The following is a 6,454-nucleotide window of genomic DNA, read 5'->3' on the forward strand; positions in this document are numbered from 1 at the left end:
GTCGTTTGGTTAATTTCGAAATTTGAGTTTGGTCATCTTAGTCAATTAGTTAATAAAAGGGCTCAAGGTCATGTTGACCAGAGTTAGTAGCCAAATTGGAGTTCATTCATAGAAGTTAATTGGTGTTAGAGTTAAGTTTCTTACTTTTTAGTTGGATTAGGAGTTTGGTCTTGTAAAAGGCTATAAAAAGCCTTTGCTTTAACGTTTTAGGGGTCATTGAATAAAATTAAGAAATTTTCCAGATCTCTTTTGTTAATGAAAGAGTTCTTCTTGGCTTGTGAAACCACTATTGAACATCTTAGAGTTGCCCTAAGGTGATTCGTCAACTTATCAATCAAGTAGTCACCTTGATTGTGGCATTGTCCTATCCGTTGTAATCTTTCTTGTGCGGTCCAAGATAGATTACGAACTCCATCACCAAACATTGATTCCTAACCTAGATTCGGGTTTGTGGTTCACGTTCTTGATTCGTTTTGCTGCTTCAAGAATCGTATCAAAGAATAGGAGCAATTGAAAAAGATAAAGGAAGTTGAAAGCTATCGGACGCTTGTGAAGATAACACCGGACGTCCGATAATCAATACAGAACTTTGGATGCATGAAGAACTCTATCACCGGACGTTCGAAAGAAGTAAAAAATTCCTTCTAGCTCACTGTCTGCTTTCGGACGCTAGCATTAGAGGTACCGAACGTCCGAAAGAATTGAAGAAGATTTTTTAAACTCTCTGCCTGCTTTCGGACGCAAGTTTCTGAAGTACCGGACGTCCGATACTCCCAACTGCTAGTTGACTCTTCAGCTGCCTTCTATCCATTGAAAGTATTAATGAAGCACTTTTTTGTCTCATATAAATAGTACAGGGTCAGAAATTGAAAAGTACTTTGTACACTGAGAATACGAAAGATCAAAAGTAGTTTTAGTGAGAAAACACTCTACAATAAAGATTTGTATTCTTTGTGGTGTAAAATTCGTGTAAACTTTTCTTGTGTGAGAAAAATACTTCAATAGTGTAGCTTTGTGAGGGTTATCCTGAGTGATTGTAAAACTTCCTAACTTGACCGAGTGTTGCTTGGGGCAAGGAGGAAGTGAGCGTTTCTTTGTACACAAAGATTGGTTGTATTTCATCAACTTGAAGAAACTTGTTCTATAAAGTGATTTTTAAGTTCAGGAGGAGCTTGGTAGTCAAATTGGTTTGCTATTCTTCCCTTTCTATTTACTATCCTGTGAACCTTAATTGCTCATCTCTTTCCCTCTCAAGTGACATTGTTCTCTTACTAGTTGTTTCATTGAGTGATCACCTAGAAAAGAAGGTAAATTTTACATTGAACAAAAAAAGCGTCCTTTAACTTGATTAGTTTTTAAATAATCTAATTCACCCCCCTCTTAGGTTGTTTTCGATCCTAACAATTGGTATCAGAACTTGGCCTTCTAGAGATTAAGCTCAAGTGGCTTAGGAGTAAATATGACAACCAACAATGCCATGTTTTTTGAAGGACAATCTGTCACTAGACCTCCAATGTTTAATGGGTCGAATTATGTGAGTTGGAAGGAAAGAATGATTATATTCTTGCAATTAATTGATATTGAATTGTGATTTATTGTTAATGAAGGTCCATATGATGCCTCTATAATTGATGAAGATACTCATAGATCAAGACCAAAAATCAGAAATGAATTAACTAGTGATGATAGAGCCCACCTCACCTTAAATGCGAAAGTTATGAAATATAGTGCTTTAGACTCAAATAAATCTATTAGGGTCAAAGGCTGCAAGTCAACTAAGAAAATTTGGGATAAACTGAGAAAAATTTATGAAGGTAGTGAAAATGTTATAGAACAAAAGAAGTCTATCTTGGTTACTAAGTATGAGTCATTTAAGATGGAACCTGATGAAAATATTGATAAAATATATTGTAGATTCAATGATCTTATTAAGAATTTAGAGATTCTTGAAAAGGAATACTCCTTAGGAGAGAAAAAAAGAAAAATCTTGAATGCCTTGTCCAAAGGTTGGGAGAGTAAGGTGACTGCTATTGAAGAGGCTAAAGATTTGAATTCTATGCCTATTGAATCTCTTATTAATTCTTTAACCTCTTATGAGCTGAAACTTAAAATTAAGGTACAAGAAGAAAAAGATGCAAAGGTAAGAAGGAACATTGCTCTAAAAGCATCTCAAAATAAAGATGACTCGATTTCTTTGGATGGAGAAGATATGGATGTTGATGACAATGATCTTGCTCTCATCACAAAAAACTTCAAGAGAATCCTCAACAAAAGGAGATTTAGAAAAGGAAGAAACGAAGGAAAGCAAGAGTCCAACAAAAAATAAACTGACAAATAATGCCGCCAATTTGGACACTTCATGAGTGAGTACCCAATGAAGAAGAAGAAAGAAGGAAAAGTTGAACGAAAATCAAAATTCAACAACTTTCAAATCACGTGAAATGAATGCAACTTAGATGATGACGTTGAAGAGGAAGAGGAATCTGCTCAAATGGCTTTCATGGCCATTGGTGATGATGAGGTAACAACTTGCAACTCTCAACTTGTTAGTGATGATGAAACTGAAGATGATCTTGAATCCTTCATTGAGAGACTGCATAATAGTTTGAAAAAATCTTATGTTAGAAACAAGAAATTAAATCAAAAAATTAGCTTTCTTCTTGAGGACAATGTAAATCTTTTTCAACAAAATAAAAAGTTGAAAACTGAGAATGACTACTCCAAAAAGGGTGAGACTGATCTTCATATTGAGATTGATAGAAAAACAAGGCTTTGTGAAATATTTAAAAAGGAACAAGGTGATTTGAAAAGAAAAATGGACAATCTAAATGTGTTGATCCAACAAAAAAAATAAAGCTGTTTTCAAAAAAATAGTTCAAAACCTCATCTTGGCATTCATGAGAAAAAGTTAAATTCTAGTGCAAATGAATTTACTATTTATAAGAAAAGGCAAGTAACATTTGTTAAACTTGTCCATACAAGCAACTAGATGACTACGTGTAGTTTTTGTTGTCAAATAGGTCACATGAAAAGTAATTACTATGCGAGGAAGAACATGAGAAAAGGCATGAAATGCATGTGGATAGTTAGATATGATGCTAATTCTCGAGAACCCAAAAATTAAAGGGTACCAACTATTATTTCTTGAAGTCTTGTGTAGGTGAATTTGGTGAATATCATTAAGGAGTCAAAATGGTTCATAAATAGTGGATATTCAAGACATATGACTGGTGATCCATCACAATTCATCAATTTCAAACCAAAATCAAGTGGCAAAGTGACATTTGGAAATGATATGAAGGCCAAAACAATTGGAGTAGGAGATGTTGGTATGAATGGTCAGACTTTTGTTCGTAATGTTCTTTTGGTTGATAATTTGAGTTATAACTTGCTAAGTATTAGTCAATTATGTGATAGAGATTTGTTTGTCTTATTTAAGAAGCATGAGTGTTTGGTTTTTGATTCAAAATTTAATATCATTTTCAAAGGAAAAAGATTCAATGACATTTATGTTGTGATTCTTGAAAACATTAATTTCTCCAACCTTCAATGTCTTAAAGTTTCAAATGAAGACCCTTGGTTGTGACATAGAAGACTTTGTCATTTCAACATGGGCTTGTTAAAAGAAATTTTCAAAAAGGATCTTATTAGAGGTTTGCCAAAATTAAGTTTGAGAAAGACAAAATTTGTGATGCATGTCAATTTGGAAAACAAATCAAAGTCTTTTTTAAACCTAAAAAGTGTGTTTCTACTGCAAGACCTTTGGAGTTTTTACATCTTGATTTGTTCGGTTCTACACAAATTGCTAGATTGGGTGGTAAGAAATATTGTATAGTCATTGTTGATGATTATTCTAGATACACTTGGGTGGTTTTTCTTGCTCACAAAAATGATACCTTTAAAAATTTTGTTTCCCTATTTGCTAAATTTTAAAATCTGTTTGGTTTGAATATTATTAAAATTAGAAGTGACAATGTTTCGGAATTTAAATTTTGTGACTTTCCGAAATTTTGTGCCACAATGGAATTACACATGAATTTTTAATTGCAAGAACCCCTCAACAAAATCGTGTTGTTGAAAGAAAGAATAGAACTCTTCAAGAAGCCACAAGAACCATGTTAAGTGAATGCAACTTACCAAAATATTTTTGAGTCAAAACCGTAAATACGGCTTGCTATGTAATGAATAGAGTGCTTTTGAGACCAATTTTGAACAAAGTCTCTTATGAGTTAATTTTTGGTAAAAAGCCAATTGTTGGATATTTCAAAGTTTTTGGTTGCAAATGTTTTATTTTAAATATCCAGGAATATCTTGAAAAATTTGATAAGAAATCCGATGAAAGTATTTTCTTGGGTTATTGTGAAAACAAAAGAGAATATAGGGTCTATAATAGAAGGACTCTTGTCATAGAAGAAACAATACATGTTACATTTGATGAATCTAATAATGATATTTTCAAGAGTTGTTGTGAAGATGATGATGTAGGTGTTCAAAAAGGATTCAAGAAGCTCACGATTCACGATCAAGACAATGCTCCATTAGAATTCCTCATTCAAAGGAAGATAATCCTCTAGAGAATCAAGCATTTGAAGGAAATGACAAAGATGTTGGTACACCTAGGGATCTTCCAAAAGTTTGAAAGTTTGCTCAAAATCATCCCAAGGAACTTATTATTGGTGATCCATCCGAAAAGGTAAGAACTTGTTCCTCATTTAAACAATTAATGGATAACTTTGATTTAGTCTCGCATTGTGAGCTTAAAAATGTTGTTGATGTTTTGAAATATGAAAACTGGATTTTAGCCTTACAAGAGGAACTAAATCAATTTGAAAGAAATAAAATTTGGACACTAGTTGAAAAGCCTCAAAATCATCCTATTATTGGCACAAAATGGGTCTTTAGAAATAAAATAAATGACAAAGGTGATGTTGTGAGAAATAAGGCAAGACTTGTGGCTAAAGGATATGCTCAAGAAGAAGAAATTAATTTTGATGAAACATTTACTCCCGTAACTAGACTAGAATCAATTAGGATATTTTTGACATTTACATGTTTCAAGAGTTTTAAATTATTTCAAATGGATGTTAAAAGTGCCTTCTTAAATGGTTTTATTGATTAAGAGATTTATGTTGACCAACCTCCCGGTTTTGAAAATGAAATATATCCAAATCATGTATTTAAATTTTCAAAAACTTTGTATGCATTAAAACAATCTCCAAGAGCATGGTATGAACGTTTAAGTGATTTTTTAGTTGAGAATAGTTTTAAAAGGGGTATTTTGGATACCACTCTTTTCACTAAACAAAGTTCCAATGATCTTTTAATCGTACAAATATATGTGGATGATATTATCTTTGGTGCTACTAATGAGTGTTTGTGCAAGGATTTTTTCATTAATATGCAAAATGAGTTTAAAATGAGCATGATGGGAGAGTGGAATTTTTTCCTTGGGCTCCAAGTGGTTCAAACCCAAAAAGGTACATTTATCAATCAAGCTAAGTATACAAAGGAACTTCTCAAAAGATTCAGAATGGAGGATTCAAAGCATGTTGGAACACCTATGTGTACATTTACCAAGCTTGACAAAAGATGAAGAAGGTATGAAAATTGATGAGAAGAAGTATAGAGATATGATTGGTAATTTACTTTTTTTAACCTTAAGTAGACCTGATATTATGTTTGTTGTTTGCTTGTGCGCTCATACCTAATCTTGTCCAAAAGAATCTCACTTAATTGCTGTTAAAAAAATCTTTAGATATTATGGTCTTTGGTATCCAAAATGTCATGAATTTGGCTTATGTGATTTTTCGGATGCTGATTTTGGTGGATGTAGGATAGATAGAAAAAGTACTAGTGGTACATGTCACTTTCTTGGTAATTGTTTAGTATCATGGTTTAGCAAGAAACAAAATGCTATCTCTTTATCTATGATGGAAGCGGAATATGTAGCCTCCGGTGCATGTTATACTCAATTATTGTGGATGAAAAATACCTTGAATGACTTTGGTCTGGTGTATGATTGTGTGCCTATGTATTGTGATAACACAAGTGCCATAAATTTGACAAAAAATCCCATTGAACATTCTAGGACAAAGCATATAGACATAAAGCATCATTTCATTTGTGATCTTGTCTAAAATGGTGAAATTTGTATACAATATATTTGTTCAAAAGATCAAATTACTGATATTCTTACAAAAGTCTTACCTCTGAATCAGTTTACATTTTTTAGAACAAAATTGGGCGTTTTGGAAAAGAATTCTTAAAATTTCTCTGGTCAAGATTTATCGGACGTCCGATACCAGATGAATGGACGTCCGACAGTGTTCTGAGCCATTGTCCAGAAAAGTTTTGCGTCAGATGGTTGTGTCGGATGAGTCTCTTCGTTCGGCTGTCCGACACTCAAAAAGGGCGTGTTATAAAGAAGCTTTCTCCTTCATTTAGTTAAAATGTA

The sequence above is a fragment of the Coffea eugenioides genome, chromosome 4, assembly GCF_003713205.1.
Source record: "Coffea eugenioides isolate CCC68of chromosome 4, Ceug_1.0, whole genome shotgun sequence".
In the NCBI taxonomy this organism is placed as follows: domain Eukaryota; kingdom Viridiplantae; phylum Streptophyta; class Magnoliopsida; order Gentianales; family Rubiaceae; genus Coffea; species Coffea eugenioides.